Here is a 20,515-nt window from a genome sequence, read left to right on the forward strand (position 1 = left end):
ACCTGTATCAGGACTGCCTCATTGTGCCTACCTCAATTTCCCTCCGTGATTGAACTGCTCTTTGTGTCTCAGCTCTGCTGCCCTTAGCCTGGTGTTGTAGAGTTTCCATGGGAAAGCAAAGGGCATAGCAAACTCTCAACTGGTAACAATCTTGAAAGTACCAAAAAGAAGGCCACATCAATTCAATATCTGTAGTACCAGTTGCTCTCCTGTGTTGAAGAACATGGAGCTCAGCTTAACCACAGCTAGGCCAAATGGCCAAGAAAAAAAAAGGACAGATAAATGAAGGAATCTGCTTAATGATGGAAAAAGCTTTATAGGTTTTTCTTTTGTTTCCCTTTTATTCTCCAACAGAAAATTTTGGAGCTGTGGCTAAGTAGCTGAATGACAGCAGTCACTTTATTCTATAAAAGCTGGTCCCATCTCTTGATCAGGAAGACTCTTGTATATTTCCTTTCCCTAGAAGGTCTGCTGGACCATCTCTCCTCCAGTGGGGAAGGCTGCTTGAGTGTTTACTCCTAAAGAGGAGCAAAGGGACAGCTCTCTGTAATCATAGAAAGGTAAGAGGTATTAAATCCTTGTATATGAATTCTTAACTTTAATACTTTAGGATTCTTTTAAAGACTGCCATCATAAATCATACTGACTATAGATATTATTCTAATCGTTCCAGACCTAGTATATGACATCTTAATAAGTATGTTTCTAGCACTCAGTTTTTGTGTGACAATTCCATTATTTTCATATTTTATTGTTACTGTACCTTCTTGCTTGTTATCTTAAACAACCTGTTTTTCTATGCCAATATCTTCTCTCATATAAAGTGATTTATACCTTTTATAGTCTAATTTTTAAGATCCTTTGCTGTTTATAAGAAATCCTGTTTTATATGTATACATCAAGTCTTCTATCTTGCCTCACATGAGACAAGATCTTCAGGAAGGAACAGGGGATGTGGGAGGACAGGTACTTGAGGAGGTGTCAAGAAATCAGACTACATCTATATGACCAGAAAGTTCAGATGTAGTTTCAACTTTGATATTAATTGGTGTGGCAAAACACAGCCCCAGTGCAATAAACTTTTCTGCAATGGAAGAGAAAATCTTTAAACTTCGTAAGTGCTGTGCAGCACAACTCCTAAAGGTATTCAGTTATTGCAACAGAATTGCATAGCTAACAACGCCTAGTGAAATGTAGAGGTCTGAAAGTGACAACAGGGAAATCAAGTACTGATACGTTGAGTTACACAGGCTACTGCAATCTGTAATTTAAAGAGTATGAATACCCACTAACTTCAGTGAAATTTAGTTGTCTTCTCATGCTGTGTATTTTGAACTAATATTTAAATGAAGGAAAGAGGACAAAATGGGTACAAATAAACAAATCTTTAGAACTTTTCTCCTTCTAATGCAAAAGTAAGATATTTATAAAGGTGGAAGGCAACAAAATAAGGAAAAAAAGGAACAAAAAGCTATTTATGATGTTCTTCATTAACTTGTAAAGCTGTCAAGTGTAACAGGCTATGCAGGACAAAAACTTATGGAAGTGGTAAATAAGGACAATCAGAGAGTAAACACAGTCTATGAAGACAGTGGCAGACAGAAGAGAGCCACTGCCAGAATATATCAGTTATTTGTAATTACATTGTGTAGCTTTTCCTAATTATCTGGTGTTGGACACAGTTGAAGAAGATATAAGAAAGAGGAAAAGGCCACAGTTAGCTCAGTACAGATGCAGTTACTTAAAATTGCATAATAGAAAGAGAGTGTCTTATAAAAAAGATGTAAGTGTGAAGAACTGGGATTATGGCTCCTCAGATTATGCAGAGGATGTTTCACTTTCTCTCATTGGAAGCAGATCTCATGTCCACATGACCCTGACCCAACCCTGTTGTTCTAGGAGGACCCACTGTGAGTTCCTGCACTCATGTGAATTTATTACAGAAATTGGACTCTAATAATAACAAAAATCAAATAAAAACTTCACAAAGTGGGTTGCAACTTCCTTATCTGTCTGTTTAATATCATTAGGAGTACCTAGATGAATTAAGATGGGCAGGATTTCCCTTTGAAGCTGTACTCTTTATTAATACACTTTATACTACCATGACCTTTATGAGTTCTGCTGATAGTCTATCACCTCACTGTTGTAGAAATACTTTGAATACAGGCTTAAATGCCTATTCTTCCCTCCAGAAACTCATAATCACTCTTCTTCATTGAAGGCCACTGAGAGAGGAAACATAAATCATCCCAAAGTTTTTTTTGTATGCATTGAATTTTCTGCAATATATTTAATATTTTTCATAGTTTTTCATATTTTTTAATGAAAACCACTCTTCCATGACTCCATGACACAGATCATCTTTCAAGTCAGTCTTTTCTGTTGTGGATTGGACCAGCTTCTGAGAGCGGCTTCGTGCTTGTGGTACAGGCAACATTTCAAGTAATATAGGCACACATGTAGGTAAAGGTTCATAAGCATACATTTTTTCCTCACAAGTTGGAATTCTGTAGTAAATTATTATATTTACTTTACTTTTGTGATACGTATACTCACTTTCCTTGTGGTAATTTTGTAGTAGCTTATAGTATAATATTCACCTACATACACAAATGTGTACATGTATATGTTTTGTTTTAATAATAGTTAATATTAGTAAAATAGAAATAATTCCTCTTGAAGAATACATTTTTAAGTGTAAAGTCCATATGATAAAGGCATCACTAGAGACCCCAGACCCCACGGTGAAGAGACTTCAGGATATTTTTTCCCAGCCTTCTGTCACAGTCACTGCTTTTGTTCCCAGTAATGGCAGGCATGCCACTTATTTAAGGATTTTAATTTAAGGAATTTAAGAGAAACTGAACTTTCAAGCTGGTTGCACTAGAGCAAAAGTAAAGACAGCAGGAGATGGAGTTTAATGACTTTCAGCACCATTGAAAATAAATTTATCGCAGAAGGAGAAGGTCATATGTATTTCTGTGTAATAATGTACATGAGGCTGGTTGTGAGGGAAGCTGTAGCACACAGCCCTGGGGGCTGTGGAGTAGCAACAGCAGTAATAATGCCAAGCCTGCTGAAATGGCAGAATCACAGATCTTTTTTTTCAAGACCATTGCTTGGTGGTAGTGGCAGAGATTCAGTTTGATTTTTAGCCTACCTAGTTCTGATTTAGCTTAACAAATAAGTTCAATAATATCTCTGATTAATACAACATGGGGAAAAATAATGGGTTTGAATTGGTTTTCATTTTGGTTTTGGGTTCAGTTTGTTTGCCCTCTTAGAATCATAGATTGTCAGGGTTGGAAGGGACCTCAAGGATCATCTGGTCCAATTCTTCTAATATTATTGTCCTCATTGAGCACCTCATCAAGCTGAGACTTCAAACTTCACAAAGTAGGGGAATCCACCTGGGAGACCATTCCAATGTCTGACTGTCCTCGTCAGGAAAAAAATTTCTCTTGTGCTCAATTGTAATTGGAGTCCCACTTGACCATTTTACTGGATGAGGACAAGATGAGGCACCTCAGGTCTATGTTGGAGATGTATCCCTGATACTGGTTTGCCAGTAAGCAGCACTGGAGGTGTAAGGGTCTGGAAGTGCTTTGAGACAAGTGTGTGAGGTCAGCCTGAGTCACTGTCAGACCGACTGAGGGCTGTTTAATGACTGGTGTTCATGAGCATATAACAAGTAAAATGGGTCAGAAGCTTACTAATTTCTCTTTCTGGGCTGAGCCCACCATGGGTGCCTGGAAAAGCATTGAGAGGTTTATTTCTGCAGTAGCTTATACAGTGAAATCATTGAGCAAACTAGGCATAGAAGTTTAGACACTCAACACCAAGCCCATTCAGTAGGATTTCTTCAGTTTGCTGTGGATCTATTCCCATGCTGTTGCTGGATGCAATCTGGCTAAGAAGGAAAAGCCTTTTCCACCACAGCTGGGTCCCATACCATCACATTATTCAGCTGCTCCAGGATGAGTGTCTTAACCACGTGGCAACTTTGCCTCTACTTCTGTTTAGTGCCTTCCTGCATTCTTCCACTTTTCATTTCCAACTTCCACAGCATTGTTTACTTCACTGCCAGTGCCAAATAGGATTAAACCTGATAAAGAGAAGCAGATGCATTACATCTGGCAGAAAGTAAAAGATCAGCGTTTGGCACAAGGGTTTATTGTTTGTGACAAGGCTTTGGAATGTAATTAATTTTGCAAATCCATGGCAATGAATGCCATTCAGACTTACCAGATGTGCCAGGGAGGGACATGCCAACTCTTTTTCCAAGAGGATTGCTTGATGCCTGCTGTCTCTCATTTGTGCAGCTCCATGGGTGTCAAATAAAATAATGTCTCTTTGGATGGCAACAAAGAACAGGATATTCTCTGCAGAGCTACAGCATATACAACCACAAAAGGGGCTTTTCTCTTGGTGATGGTGTAGTTTTTCTGGGCAAATGTTGGGGTTTTTTTTTGTTTGTCTGTTTATCTATTCATTTATTTATGTAGAGTCTTTGCTTACAAACTAATTCTGTGCAAAACCAGCACTGGTCTGAAGTCATAAGCACTCAAATATGCAGACACATGCAGCCTAAAGAACCCATAAATCCACACAAATTGTTGCTTATATGGGATAGGAAACATGAGATAAAGTGCAATTTCCTTGTAATATGGTTTTACATCTCATTTTTACTCACTGGGAAAACTTCTCCAGATGCACCTCTTGCCTCTAGCAAGGACTCAAGTGTGATTTTTTAAATCCTGCCCCACCCCCGCTAAACTTCACTACAGCAGACAGAATAATACAGGACACAATATGCAATAACATGCAGCTGTTAGTGTTTCATTTTACTGGAATTTAAAGTTCCTGTAAAGCTGACAGCAGAGTTGACAGGCTTTTAATGGGGTAGGTAGTTTTATCCTCTCAACTGGTGGCTGCTTTTAACGCAAAGATCATCTTCTTCACTTGGCTCCTGCTGTCTGTGGAAGAACGCTGAGACAAACGGGTCAAGATGAGGCTGGGTGAGTGATGGATGCTCACTCCCCCCCAAAAAATGAATAGTCCAAGAAACTCAGTCCTCCATAATTTGAAGAAATTATTTTTAAAAGAAAATCCATTTTATCCTATTAGCATAATTTTTATACCACAGCTGATGCTTCTGGTCTGCCAGTCTTCTACCTCCTGCACACATCTCCTGCTTTACACTTCTGCACAGCAACTGTGAGTTTCTGCCAAAAGGATATTTGACACAAGAGGAGAGGGAGAGGCAGCAGAGATGGCAAAGCAGCTCTCCTCTTGCTTCCCTCACCAGCACCAACACATCTCCTAATTTATATCAAAACCATAGGGTCAGTTTTGATGAACATCCGCAGGTGGCAATGCATATCGTGACAGGTTTCCTCCTGTCCTTTGGCCTTTCATGTCCAGGATATAACTAATGTCTTCTTTCCCCCTGGTAAGAGTTGAAGTAAACTAGTGGCTCTTTGGTGCAGAGAAGTATTTTCAGGGCATTTAACCCTGAGGGTGAGAAAAGACAAGACAGTCACAGGGCTGGAAAACAAGTCCAGATTATGGTGGCATGTCCAGGGCTAAACAAATTCATAGTCATGAGACCTTCCCACATAAGTCCTTGCATTAATATCCTATCACAAACTCATACTTGCAGTAGCAAGTGCCTGACTCTACCTCGTTCTTCTCCGTGAGGTTCAAACTTTATTAGTTGTTATTAGGACAGTGAATAGGTAGACACAAGTTACAGTTTACACCACATTGATATTATAAAGGGAATTATTCCTGCTCTAGAGAACACAGTGTCCAGAATTCAGAATAAAAGAAGAGACAGGAAGCCAAGCTATCTTCCATCATAAAATGTATGAAAAATGAACAAAGGGAATTTGCACCTTCTAGATTTGACATGGGAAGCCAACACTTCAATGCCTTTTGATTTGCATATATGATGGCATTTTGGTAGTTAAAGATGCTTTCTTTCCTTAGGCTCTCTTTCATTCAGCAGAACTGATTGTATCAGTCTGATTTTGCTCCCAGTCTCCCACTGGCACTGTGCAGGCTCTTTCCAATCCCTACAAACCCTGCTTCAGCCTCCAGCCAAAACTTGGCAGCTCTGTTTTCTACAAGATGTGTTTTCCCCAGACTAACTTTCAGAGAAGCTTTATCAACTTTAATTAAAATGCTGACATGTCTCTTGGTGCTTGCTGCTTGGACTGTATATAAGCAGAAAAACATAACCCACACTTTGCAACATGGAAGTGTGAAGTGAAATCTGATGTCCTCTGTTGATAGTGGTAATAAAATAAATAATGTCTAATAATTTCTTTAATGGTTTGCAATATATTTTCTTTGATATATTTCTTTGATCTTGTCATGGCTTGTTTTGGATCTCTGAAAAAATATTAGCATTTGTCCCATGGAAATTAGTGGCATGATCAGACCTACTTGAAAAAACCCTAGGATCTTACTCATGCGAACAACAATATCTTCTCCTGTAACTTTCTAAGGGCATGGATCTTCAGGCAGAGTATTGTCATCATTTTGGAGGCTTTTACTTTGAGTGGAGACTGGACCAAAATGGAAAGTCAAGAAGAGAGCTATAGAAATGGCCTGAGGTAGAAAACATTACCTATCAGGAAAGATTGATGCACATGAGATTATCATTTTGGAGATGAAATTACATGAAGGAATAGTGAAAAAGCAGTTGGAAAGAAGATATGAATAAGCCATTTTCCATGTTTACTGAAAACTGCAGAGTTAGTCTGGACTTATGTTGAAAGAAGGATATACAGCTCACAGATGATGAGAACATTTCCACCTGTAAAAAATGAGAAACAGGGACACTGTGGACCTCCTTTGCTGAAAGTTACAATCTGTCTAGGGAAATAGCTGACAAAACTGGCTCAGAAATAACTGGACCTAACTAAAAAAACCTTTTGAGACTTCTTCTAACCTGTGTTTTCCCTTGGATCCAGTCTCCTGACCAGAAGAAGGTGGTAGAAATAAAGACAGATTGTCTAAATATACTTTCTGTCATGAAAATATTTATTTATTACATGAGGACATAATCATTAAGCAAAACAAAACTCATTTTAGCCCAGTGATCTGTAACATATTTTGGGATACAATATCAGAACTAGAACAAGTACTGAATAGGTGCTTGAATGATACATCCTCTCAGCTCTCATCAGTCTGCAGCTTAGGGATTTCTGAGGACAGGGGAAGCATCTAGAATTTGAAACCAGAGTCCTGGTGCAATGTGTTGCAAATAATCTGATATTTTTTCTCAAAAGAAAGTAATAATGACAATTAACTAAATAGAATTAATAAGACATCTTTTACTGTAAGACTGTTTAAAGGCATTTTAAAGATTGTTACAATACATTTAATTTCTTCTCCAAGAAAAACTAAGGTTTTAAAAGCATTCCAGTTCTTGATACTCTACAGAAACCAGATGGGACCCAGGGTATTTTCTATAAAGAAGTGAAAAAATTAAGGAGATTTGGGAAAATGTTACTCAGTGTTAAGAAACTCAGAATTGTGACTTTTCAACTCTATTTCTTGCACACAGTTCTGGATTTTGATAAAGGTTCTGGATGACATAGCTCAGACCCTTCAGCTTTTCAATTTCAAGCCTTTAATTGGGTTTGAAATGAGCTTAGTCTCTTCCTCTCAGAAGTCTTTGTGATGACAAAGGCAGTAGTCACTTTGTGTGAAAAGCTGGAGAAGAAATGAGGGTCTGTAACTAATAGATTTTTAATTTTATTTTATTTTGTGCCTGTATCCTGACTGTCCTCCAGCTGTCACACAAAGAAGGTGAAGACTTGCCATAGTTTCTGCATCATATTGGAGAGCTCTTAGCTTGTGAAAAATTACTCTACAATTTGGAAATTTGTATCAAGGGATATGTTTATTCAACACTGGGTGCATGAGGGGATAATTCCTTTGAAATCCATGCACACCAATCTCGCAATTAGGCTTTTGTTATATACACTGAAGTTTTACATATTCATTAGATTTTGTAATACGCCAATGCATATGCATCACTTACTCCCACTTTGAATTAAAATTAGTCCCAAGAGGTCATTTTCAAAATCTCCTCCCTCCTGTGCTTGTGTAGTGTCTCCTGGTGGTGGTGGTGAGGGTCACGGGGATGAAGTAAAAATGTAGCAAAGGTCTTTCTCTGGGTAAACTTTTCACCTCTTCTTCTCTGGGCATGAGTATTTCTTCAGTCTTCAGCCAAGCTGGCAGCGTGTTCTGTTTCTTATCTCAAGGTTCCTATAGTTATCAGTTTAGCACATATATTTCCCTTTCAAGGTGATGATTACCTAAACAATTTCTTAGCTTGTATTAAACAAGCATTCTGTGTTAGCTTCTATCAGGTCAATGCGACCCCTAGACAGTTACTAGCAGGCATTTTATATTAACCCTTACAACACTCTGCAAGGTGTTCTGAACTCTGCAAGTTATCTCATGTAGTATTACAGAACTGATCCTTGGGCAGCTGTATTAAGACCAGAGAACATGTCTTTTCCACCCTGGTGTGTAATGGTCTTCTTGCCTCTGTGATTATGAGACAGTTAGTCCAAGAAAGTTCTGAACACAATCATTTCAATTCATGCTAGTTAACTGTAAAGAATTCCTCCTATATATCTCATATACACGAGGCACTGAACATTCTTAGAGGCACTGATTTTTTTTTCCAGTTTAGGAAATTTAAACTGGTGAATTTGATTCACTAGTAAAGGGTTTTGAGTTTGTGCCCCTTAGAAAATCACAAGTCCAGAATAGAACCTACATTTAACTGTAGAGCAGGGACTTAATAATGCTGTTGGGTCTCTTAGTGCCTGAACTCCCATGTTGCACCAAGCATTGTCTGAGGTAAGAGGCACACAAAATTGATGTGAATGTGGATCACAAAAAATATTTGTGGAAGAAGTGAAGGTTCCAAAAAATATTTTCTTCTTAATCCCTTTATGCTGTGGTCCATACTGCCTCTCTGCAAGTAACAGTTTTCCCATTAAAGAGTCACAAGTTTTGAGGAAAGCAATTTCTATGTGCAGTATTTCTTTGGTGCGAGAATGGAAAGGAAAAAGAAAAAAAAAATCCCTTGAAAAAATCACCTTCCAGCTAATCTTTACAATGCCATTTTAGCATTTTATAGTGTATAAACAACACCTTGATGTTATTGCTCTGCCAGAAGGCTGATTACGATGGAAGGCAGTAATAGGCCACACATATGCCAACGTCCGACTGCTACTTCAGGCTTGGTTTTTATAGAAGGACACATTTTCACATTCTTCTTTATTGACTCCCCCTGTACCCCTCCCTCTATGGGCTGTTGAAGAAATGCCAACATAAAACTGGATAAAAATAAAGCCAGTTGGGGCATATTTTGTATGTTATTGTAGGATAAATAAAGCTGTCTAAAGAAAGTATGCTATTAACTGTGAATCATGGGGGAAGCATGGCTCTTACTTGACTAGTGTTGGAAGGTATAAAACATTCTTTAAAAAAAACAACTCTAGCCCTGTTTTAGGAAGTATATATATATAAGAGTTTATTTTCAAGTACTTCCAGAAAAATAATAAATGCAATATAAAAGAAATTGATGTTAGAGCCTGAGCCTAGAATTTCAGGGGAAAAAAAACAACAAAAAAATCACAAGATTTTATAGACTCTTTTCACATGTCTCTTTTTTTTGCCACTCCTGTCCTTTCTTCTCATTAATAATATGCCCCACTACCAGAGCCTGAGACTCCATCCAGACTCATGCAAACAGGTAAGAAGCACCAATTCACATTCACAGAGTAGCAGAACAAGGGTAGGAGAGAAATATAAGAGTGAAAATTCAAACACAAAGGTCTATTTCATCCAACACTCTACTCCCACTTTTTATAAACCTTAAAAGTACCTCCTTGTTGTGTTGGTTTTTGCTTGGGTTTTTTCCACACTAATCATTAATCAGACCATGGCAGCAGAGACCAAGATGGCTTTGTGAAGTTGAGGTCAGACAAAGGATTATTGCTAAGAGGAAACACTGTGTAAATGCTGTCTTGCTTTCCAAGCTTGCCCAGAATCAGAAGCTGCTTAGCAGCTTTCACAGGGCTGAGGTACCAGGTCATGGAAGCATGAGTTTATTAGTGTTTGAACTGGGTGAACAATGCAGAAGAATATTGAATATTGAATATTGAAATAATATTGAAATTTGTGCATGCCATCTAATGAAATCCCTGAGCACTCAGAGTTGGATATCCAGCCAATGAAGTCAGTAGAGCTTAAACACTGAGTCAGAAGACACTGGACACTAATGCTTGGGTGTTAGTCTTGTCCATAGTGACCTCTTAACTGCTGCACAGCTCCCCAGGGATGATCACAATTGCTCAAGGAGGCAGACACTTTTTGCTGCTTCAGAAGCTCTAGGATATCTTGCAGGACCTCCAAATGTCATTTCAGGAGTGAATTGATGTATGAATGTGATCTTAATTACCTACCAATCCCTTGCAGCTATCTAGGATTCAGACTTCTCCAACTGAAACTTACTTTTAATCAGCTTGTGGGAATGACATAGAAATTACATGTAGCTACATGTAAATAGACAACAAATCTTCATTTTCTGACTCTGAATCCCACCTCTTATTTATTAGATTAGCCAACGATGGCAAGATGGCACTGTTCCAGAAAGGAAATCCCTTTGAATCAAGCTAACATTGCATGCAATGAGAAATAAGAACTTGTGAAAACGAGAAAAATTATCAGCACAAAAAGTTTCAGTGATAGATCATGATGGGAAGAGGTCCAGGTGGACCTCTGAAGAAGTATTTATTAGATGCCTTCCAACACAATTTCTGTGTCCTTTCCAACTCAGGGTGGTTAGAAAGTGGCTCAGCTGAGCCTTTCTTGAAACTGAGCCTCATCACACATCTTTTACCCCTCCAGACAAAGATCATAAAAGCAACATCAGCAATTACAAGAGGTAACTGCCCTGAAATCATACTGATTCTTACAGCAATTTGGGACTTTCAGCTCCTAAAATCTAAAACAAGCAGAAACTTGTTTGAACTGATTTTAAAAGTAATTATAATTGTTCTCTCATCAAGCAAAATTTTAGTTCAGGATTTTACTCTTGTAGAAAAATATAGAGAAATATTCATTCAAATAAGGTTCTTTATTCAACCTTTGCCAGGTTATTTCAGCATAATTCTCTGTCTTTGATTTGAATACTTAGAAAGTTAGCTTTTTCTATGCCTTTTGATGAGTACTTTTTTGTTTAAAAGGTTATCATTGTTGAAATGTTTTGTTCAAGATTTCTTGACAGACATCCCAAAATAAATGTGCATGCTCAGAGAGATGAAGAACTAGTGAGAATAACGTGATTCTAAAGAACTTATAATTGCACTAAAACACACTAATCATATTCTTAAAATGAAAATTCGCAGATATGAGATGCATTATAGTAACCAAACTATGTAAATAAACATTGATTATGCCTTCATTAATTTCTAACTCTCTTCAGAAAAGGATGATATAAAATTTTGGCAATAATCCCCTATTGAGTAAACCTCCACTGTTTTTGTTTACCTCTTTGTATTTTTAAGCTTATGGTTTTTCTGGAAATTCTTATTTTGGATGTAAAATTGCTGATTTTTTGTTGGTTTGCATAGTCATGTACACATACAAGTAGAAGTGATGAGGAAAGAGATTTTTATTACTGCTGATTTGCATGCTTTTACACACGAGTTTTCTATGAAACAAGTCTTTGTGTTATTTAGGTTTGTTTTGTTTCCTTCTATATTCTTTTTTTTTCTTTTTTTAAAATATTTATATATTTATTTATTTGTCTTGGAAACTCACCTCCAGGAAGGTAATTTTAAGGTAAACCTAGAAAAGCAATAGACTCATGTTGTTGGTTTTGCAATCCAAAAGTAGGATCTGACATGGACCTAAAAAAACCCCACAAAATAGAGTAAGTAGAGATTCAGAGAATCACAGAGTTGGAAGGGACCTCTGGAGATCATCTATTCCAACTCTTCCACTAGAGCATGATCACCCAGAGCACATTACACAGGGTGTACACAGGGTGTAAACAGCACATTGCATCTAGATGGGTTTCGAATATCTCTAGAGAAGGGAACTCTACAACCTCCCTGGGCACCCTATGCCAGTGCCTCGTAACTGGCACAGTAAAGTAGTTTTTCTCATATTAAACATAAATTCCTATGTTCCAGCTTGCGCTTGCTGCCCCTTATCTTGTCACAGGAAAATCCTGTGCAGAGTCTGGCTCCTTGCACTCATCCTTTGAATACTTGTAGGTATTAGTAAGATCTCCCCTTAACCTCCTCTTGTCCAGGCTAAAGAGTCACAGCTCTCTCAGCCTTTCCTCATAGGAGAAATTCTCTAGTCCTCCAGCCCTCTTCGTTGCCTTTTTCCAGACTCTCTCTAGTAGTTCCCTGTCACTCTTGAACTGGAGAGCCCAGAAATGGATGCAGTATTCGAGCTATGGCCTCAGAACGGCAGAGTAGAGGGGGAGAATAACCTCTACTGACCTACTGACCACACTAATACATGAGTTTAAAGCCTTGTGATTTTTTAAAAACCTGTGGCTGTTAATAACTGTATTATATGATGGAGTGGCAAAAAAAAAATTCTCAGACGAGGGTAATATCTTTTAGTGTTTATGGGGTGGCTGCAGAGGGGACTTTACTTAGATGCTGTTGGCTTTGTAATCTACCTTGGTAGGGTAACCCTTACCTAGATTTCATTGTTTAAATATTAGAAATACAAGTCTGAGCCAGTCACTCCAGGCTCTGTTTGAAATGAATAGAGAAATTGGCACACCCAGTGAGTGACTCATGTTTCATCTTATAAGAAGCTTTTCTGAACATGCCTGCTTTCCTCCATCAAATGTAAATGGGCCTGAGGGATCTACTCCCTGGCACTAAACACTTAAACTTGTAACAACCAAAGTAAAAGCGGCAAATCTTGCCTATTATGTCCAAGTTCAACAGTGTGATGAGCAGTAAGGCTGCCTCCTCAGACCTGACAAAACCTTGTTGTGTAATAGACAGAAGCAGTCTTATTACCTGGGTTGACACCTGTAATAGAATTTACTGCCCTTGCTTCTCATGATATTTCAAAGCCTATGAGGTTCTGGTGAAATTTTATCAGGAATATGATTTCTCTGATATTCTTAATATCCCCTCCAAGAAGTGGTAGGAAAAAACTCTGCTTCTATTCCTTTTCTTACCTTTTTTATTTTTATATTCTATATGTCTGCTTTGAAATCATATCTGTCTTCTTTTTGTTGGCAGAAACTCCTACTCCTGCAACAAATAACTCCAGAGCACTAGTGACTGGAGCCTCCAAAACCTTCATGAGAAGGTTTTTTGGCTGCCAAGTTTGGCTGCCAAGCCCACTGTGAAGTGAGGTAGGAAAAGATTAAAAAAACTACACCTATTATCAGTCACTGTGTTATGACATTTAGGTCTGTTCACATCACACAAAGCCAAAATTCATTATTTTGATAATTTTATGGCTTTTGTTACTGTTTGCTGCAATGATGTAATGGTTTTTAGTTTCTGTCATGATTCTAGATAAAACACATCTTGCAATGTCCTGTGAAATGGTTGTTCTAATTATATGCCATCTGTATACCAGATAGCTCTGAAATATGACCTTAACATCCAGTGTTGGAAAAACACTATTAATTTGTAACAAATTAAAATCATCTGTACTCACTCCTACCCACTGATGTGTTGTTGTCCTTCCAAAAAATTGTGGTAGTGCAGTGCTCAGGCCTTACGACGCTGCACAAACTTGAATATTAAACTTGAAGAATAACTTGGTGAAAGAAACATCTGTTTATTCAGAACAACAATCAGTTCTTTCTAAATTCTGTTTATGAGGCAACACCATCACCCTATACATTGTGATGTATATATGGCCTCACAAGACCTCTTGTGAAGCTTCAGGAAGCTCTGGCAATGAAGAGGGCCCATCACACAGGCACTTCAAAATAAACAGACCTGATGATAATGCCTGTTATAAGGAAAACTTATAGCTGAACTAGAAATAAAGAATGTAGTCATCTAAAACGGTAAAGACAATGGAATATTTTCAATCTATTACTTTTTAAATATGGGGAAACCATTTTGCTTTGTGTTTCAGTTAGTTCAGGGATTATCAGGTAACTGACAAAACTGACAGCTGACAAAGAAGGAAAAAAAATACAATAACAGAGTGTGAAATCTTAATGATGGGCATCCATTCTTCTGTTCCTTTCCATCATTCACACAAAGAGACAGGTGTACATATTGACATCTCAGATCCTTATTGTGTGATGAGTCCATCTTGGGTTGTGTCTGTCTCTCTCCATTGACATAAAGGATTATGAACACATAAATAGCTTGTTAGAAACCTAACACTGAAATGATTAGCACTACAGTAGATGAATCTATTCCAAATTACCAAGGTTGTTTATTAGGTTAGCTGAAAAAGTTTGAGAATTATATTAACTCCAGTACTAATACATCTGAAATGTTTATTCAAAATCTTAGAATAATTTTGTTTGCAGGAGACCTTTAAGATCATCAAGTCCACCTTTTAACCTAGCAGACTGCCAAGCCCACCACTAAACCATGACCACATCTACACTTCTTTTAAATACTGCCAGAGCTGGTGACTCCACCACTGCCTTAGGCAAACTATTCCAGTGCCTTCTGGGAAGAAAATTTTCCTACATTTTTTCTATTTCCCCATTCTTTTGTTGTGTTACTCACCATGTGATTGTTGCATTAGTTCATGTTATTATGGAACAAGTAAGTGAATCTTATGCATAGATTGGCACCTTTAAAATACTAGTTAGGATGGGTGCCAAAGGTTTGTGGGTGCTTTTTTTACCAATAAGAAGGGTGAATACTGAGTTGAGAATAGTAGACTTATCCTCCTAGGAAAGACAGAATACTTTTCCTGGGACTTCCTGTGCAAACTAAACCAAACCAACCAAAAAGCCAAAAGCAAACAAAACCAAAAGAAAACAAAAAAAACAACCAACCAAAAAAACCAAAAAAAGCAAAGCCAAAACCAAAACCAACCAAAAAACAACCCTCCCCCCAAAAAAACTCAAAAAACCAAACCAAAAATCACAGCCAAAGCCCAAAAAACCTGTCACTTTTATTTTAGTATTTCAGCAGCTAGTTGATTTCACAGAAGGGGCAAAAAAAGAAAATAAAATTCCTCAGAAGTGAGTATTTTAAGTCCATGGTCAAATCAAGGTCTCATTTTTATCAAACCTAAACTACTTTTCACCTCTCTATATGGATGACAAGAGAGAGTCCAGAACATCGTTACCTATAACAGCTACAGAGTATGTTGGTGATAAGGCTATCACAAGCGACTAAAAATATGCACTACTTGATCAGACATGTTTCCAGATTTTTTCCAAGGAAAACGTCCATCAAACTGCTCCTGAAGAAACCTGGGCATACTGATTATCTTAATTATTTTCAGGTGACTGTTATTTGGAACACACATTAGCATTTTCTAGGAGCTTTACTGCAATACATAGACTGTTACACTTGGCTTTAATCAGTTTACTGGCTTAAGAAATCACAAATAATTTAATAAAGGGCAGCTTTATAAAATTATGGAATGTGGGATTTTTTGTTTACTTATGTGTTTTGGTTTTCTTTTTTTATTCTGGAGTCACAATCATTACTTGTGCATGCTTCTCAAGTGCCATATACCTCCACCCATCAGCAAAAAACAAATTGACCTGAAAATTTCACTGATTCCAGGAACTGCTTGATTGTTTGGGGTGATTTTAACTAGCAAATTAATAAAAACAGCAATCAAAGTAAATTTTACCAGAATTTATCACACAGTGATAGCCTATGGATGCATCAACCAAATTATCCATGGTAGGGATTCATCTTATGTAGTTTTAGATGTTTACATTGCATCTGTCTACTGCTGATCTTGTTATTCTGTGCTTTCATTGTATCTCATGAAGATCAAACAGCTTCAGCATACTCAAGAGGTTCATTTTAAGATTGAATGTAGCTATGGAGGAATCTTATTATAGTCCACCATCTACCAAAAAGGCCTATATAAAAGATCAAGCCAGATGCTTCTTAGAGGGGCTCAAGTAAAAGAACAAGAGTCCAGCTGCAACATGGGAGATATAAACAGAACATTAAAAAAATGCTTCCCAACAAGGGTTGTTCATGACTGGGATAGAATCCCAGGGAGGATGTACTTTTTCTACAGACTTAAGAGTAAACAAAAAGCTTATCTGGACAAGTGAGTAGATTTTTCTTTGAATTAGCCTGACTTTAAGCAGGATTTGACTAAGTGATTTTCTTAGTTTGTAATTTCTAAATTTCTAATTTCCTATTCCTAAATTTCTCCATGTTTCCATGAATCCATGAGAATACTTGATATGGTCACTTGATGTGGTTACTAGATAGAAACAGAGTAGGCTGTAGATATTAATCTTTTCCCAGATTAAATTCAACCTTCATGCGTATAGCGGGAGCAGATTAGCTTCAAAGCTTTCTTTGCTTTATCATGTGATGGGATGATCTTTCAAACTCTTATAATTTTTATTGCTTATTAGGAAAATATAGGAAATCAAGCTTAACCTTTATGTTAGTTTTGTTATTTTTTATATTTACTTTTATTTTTGTGAACTTGTACAGTCATTTGTATCTATAAACACAAGAAACAGGTTAGAGTCTTATTTCTTTGGTGGAAGTACAGACTGAATAGTGCAAACTAACATTTTCAGATACACAAATGCACAAAATCATCATGAACTGAACTCCCAAAGAAAGTAAAGACATTTCAAATTTCTAGCCACAGTAAAAACAGTTGTAGATCAAGAAAAAAATCTGTTAGATTTAGGCCAAAATGCACATTCGTGCCAATCACAGATCCCTCAGAAATACACTGCTGAGAATAATTCTGCACTGTGAGATGAAGGAACTGAACAAAATATTGAACACCTACTATATGGTGTTCTCTGAAGGAAGAAATTTTACATACAGCTTTGGAATTTTCTGTGTAGTAACTAACAATAATGTTGATCATTAACCCAAAATGATGAATCATGTTGAGCCCAGCAATATCAGCTTCCATTTTTTCATCATTAGGTTCTCATTCCTTTTTTCTGATCAGACATTTGCCTGACAACCTTCTCTACTTTGCCTGTAGGGCAGGTTTATAGTAGCAATAAGGACCATCTCTAAAAAAAAAAAAAAAAAAAAAAAAAGAAAAAAAAAAAAGAATGTTGCATAAGTGCCCTTCTCTTGAAAACCTGTATAAACTATATAGTAATAGATATCCATGTAGGTGGGTATTACTTTTTCACTTATCACCATTTACGTGGGAAATAAACCAAAGAATACTTTATGGTGGAACAAGGGAATAAAACGTGAAGTTGGGGATAAAAAGTTATCATGAATGAAAAATACAAACCCACTACTGTATCTTTTTCAGAGAAGGGTTATGAGGAGGATTTCAGCATCCTCTGTATAATTGACTAAATAGTCAAGGACTTGTCTTCTTTAAAAGGGAATAAATGAAGAAGTTTAAAAATCATAAATAGTATTGATTGTTGACTACTGAAGCAAAATACTGACTAATATTTGTACTTTTAATCACAGTATATGAAGATGATGAAATACCAGGCAGTAAATGTAAAGCAACAAAAGAAAAATTGTGGGTTTTTTAAGGTTTGTTTGTGGTTTTTTCCCATATGGGCTGCAACTGTATTTTGGAATTTGGTATTGTGAGATGCTGTGGAGTACATTAGATTAGAAAAATTTGGGGGAGACAGAACCAGCATTCACCATCTAATCCTGATTATTCCATTAACTAAGAAACTTGTAAATAGAACTACCAAATAATGGAGGCTATTTCAATAACTTTTATCCAGTAATTTTCTTTATGCATTTATTACTAACTTTTGTTTGCAACAGGATTCCTACTAAGTAGCATTTTAAACTGGTTGAACTAGGATCTTATCCTGCTCACTTTTTGTTTATTTACTATGGCAGAATCACCTTTTTAAAATCAGTTCTAGAAAGGATTTGGCAGTACACTGAACATTTCATATTTATGAGAAAGAATAACACTATTTTTGGAATTTCTTTGGTAAATTGTATTGCTGATTCGACACTCATAGAACTTTGGTGAATCCTTAATGAGAATCATTTGAGGATATTGAAGCAAAAAATTGTACACACATGAAATTTCTCTACCACTGATTTAGTCTTCCTGCACAGAGGACAGCAGAGATCCATTCATTGAGAATCTATCTATGCTTCTTCTGGTTTGCGATCAGGAATATTTTTGTAACTTGTCTACTTATAAATATAGCTCCCAAGTCAAGTTAAGTTGTGACATGCTTTTCTCAGAAACTGAGTGTCAGCCATACTCTAATCAGCTTAAGTGAATGGCTAGAGGAAAAGCAGTAATGAGAGATTGGCTGGAGACCGTGAAATATGTGAATACCAGAGACATTTCTAGAAGGGTCCCAGAGTCCCTTTCTAAGGGACTTTCACAACTATCACTCTTTTCATTCAATTTAAGAGATAATTTTTATTATAACCTCATTTAGAACACACCATGTATCAAAAATCTACTGATTACCACAAGATTTGGATCAAGCCCAGAATACAGAGCTTCTTAATTTAGATCTCCAATTTTCATGAGGAGTTATTTTATAAACATTTCTATGCACAAATTAAAACACTGAATATCATGGTTGCTTGGTATCTTGGTGACTGTTTACTCCAGGTAGCTCTCAAATTTCTTTAATAATTTGTGTTATTGCCCTCTAGAATTGCAGAGAGAAATCTTTCATCTAATTACTAGATTTTATATGCAAATGCTATCAGATTTAATTACTGTTTTTCCCCCTTGAAACAATTAACAAAGCCTAAGAAGATGGATCATGTTCTAGAGAATTAACAATTCAATGTCTTTCTGCAAAAGTTATTATATCTGTATTTCCCTAGAGAATTAACAGAAATGGGCTTGGTCTGTAATTAGTGTGTTGGTACACACAATTTAAAAAGTCACATATTAATGACACAATGAAGATCACTGAAATCTGTGTTATCATCCACCAGAATTGGTAATCTGTATGGGATTATACAGAACTATATTGGAATACAAACTTAGTCAATAAAGAAACATAAATGTGCCAGTGTCCTCAGTAGGGTATTTCAGGATCCGAATTGATGCCAATAGATTATGGGAGTCTATATTTTATGGAATAGTTTAGATTGGGAAAGACCTTTCGTATCACCAAGTACAACAGTTAACCCAGCACTGTTAAGTCTATCACTAAAAAATATCGCTCAGCACCACATCCACATGGCTTTTAATTACCTCTAGGTAAATACCACTAGGACTATGCCACTTCTCTGGGCAGCCTGTTCTCACCTAACATCTAAACTGCACACCCATGACAGAAATTAACTTCCCTCAAATAAAGAACAGGGCCTGTAAGAAGAATGAATGTTTGGTTCAAGACCTCCAGGGATTATATGAGTTTCCCTCTTGAATCATCCTTGTTGGCTCTTAACATTCCTGTTAATGCAGAATTGCTCATAAATAGCAAATATATATCCAGCCTAAGTATATTCTTTCTTTTGACATAGTACCATATGGATTTTTTCTTTCTTAAGACAGGAGTATTGTTTAGGTGTCTCTGAAGGACAATTCAAAACACAAACTAATAACAGAAGGAACCAAGTATGTTAAGTTATATTCCTAAATTTTATATCTCTGAAATTCAGTAAGCATATAGTCCACTAGTTTCTTATGGAAAAAAGTCATTAGAGGGACACTGTTGGGTGCATTAGCTCGTATGACTGTGCAATTCATGTCACGACTCCATTCTGAGACTTTTCTCAATGTGTATTTTAGACACCTTATACTTTTTCTTAAGATGGAGTCAGACACTTCCACTGGGTTTGTAACCATTTATGAAATTTGAGCCAGAGGTTCAAGCCAGTGACATAGCTCATTTCCCTCTCCTTTCCTAAAACATATACATAAAAAAAGATTTATTGACCTTTTAGAATTTTCATGTGAAGGCCAAGATAATTACTACAAGGTTGTTTTGGTAAGCCAAAAGCACAAAACCTCTGATTTCTTTACTGATTCTTGACAAACACGAAGAACCTCAATTGGACAATGTAATTCTGAGTAATTCAATGTAAACCATGTTCTACAGAGTCTTTTATGTGTTATCTATCCTACTCAGCTAAGAAAAAGTGTAGTGATTTGGCCTACACCGTGAGCACTTATCTAAAGTGAGTCTCTAGATTCAGAAGAAATTCACTGTGTGGTTAACAATATAATTTAACCTTGTCATCTTTCCTTTCCCTTCTGTCTCTTGAAGGATCAAATACCAACAGTATTTCAGGTAAGACACTTGAGACTCATACTTCATCGAGTATAAGAAGTCTTAAATAATCCAGACATGGAAAATTCA

This window comes from Calypte anna, chromosome Z (assembly GCF_003957555.1).
Source record: "Calypte anna isolate BGI_N300 chromosome Z, bCalAnn1_v1.p, whole genome shotgun sequence".
Taxonomy (NCBI): Eukaryota; Metazoa; Chordata; class Aves; order Apodiformes; family Trochilidae; genus Calypte; species Calypte anna.